Raw genomic sequence first — 516 nt, forward strand, 5'->3', positions numbered from 1 at the left:
AAGTTTTGAGGAACGCACCACTGAAACCATCCACATGGTTTCGGTATGTTGACAATACTTTCGTAATTTGGAATCATGGCAAGGAAACTCTTTCTCAGTTTCTCGGGTTTCTCAATTCACAACATCCCAGTATTCAGTTCACAATGGAAGTGGAACAAAATGATCAAATACCCTTTTTGGAAGTGCTAGTCCAAAAGAACCAAGAAGTCACCAGATCGGGAGCGGTGCACTTGGACACGGTGCATTTGGACACAGCCAATCACAGCACCGTGTGATTAGAGACATTTGTAGGGTCCCTTGGAACAGCGACTTGTAATTGGACTGTAATTGTCCAATTGCCCCGTGTCCAACTGATATACACCCCATCAGATCTACTGAAAACCAACATACACGGACCGATATCTGCATGCAACCTCTCATCATCATCCCTCGCAAAAGAATTCTGTCATAAGTTCATTGGTTTACAGAGCGCTCACAATTTCGGAACCATCTTCTCTGAATGGAGAACTAGAACAC

Source organism: Odontomachus brunneus, unplaced genomic scaffold, assembly GCF_010583005.1.
Source record: "Odontomachus brunneus isolate Ranch 3 - 2012 unplaced genomic scaffold, Obru_v1 Obru_scaffold_116, whole genome shotgun sequence".
NCBI lineage: Eukaryota > Metazoa > Arthropoda > Insecta > Hymenoptera > Formicidae > Odontomachus > Odontomachus brunneus.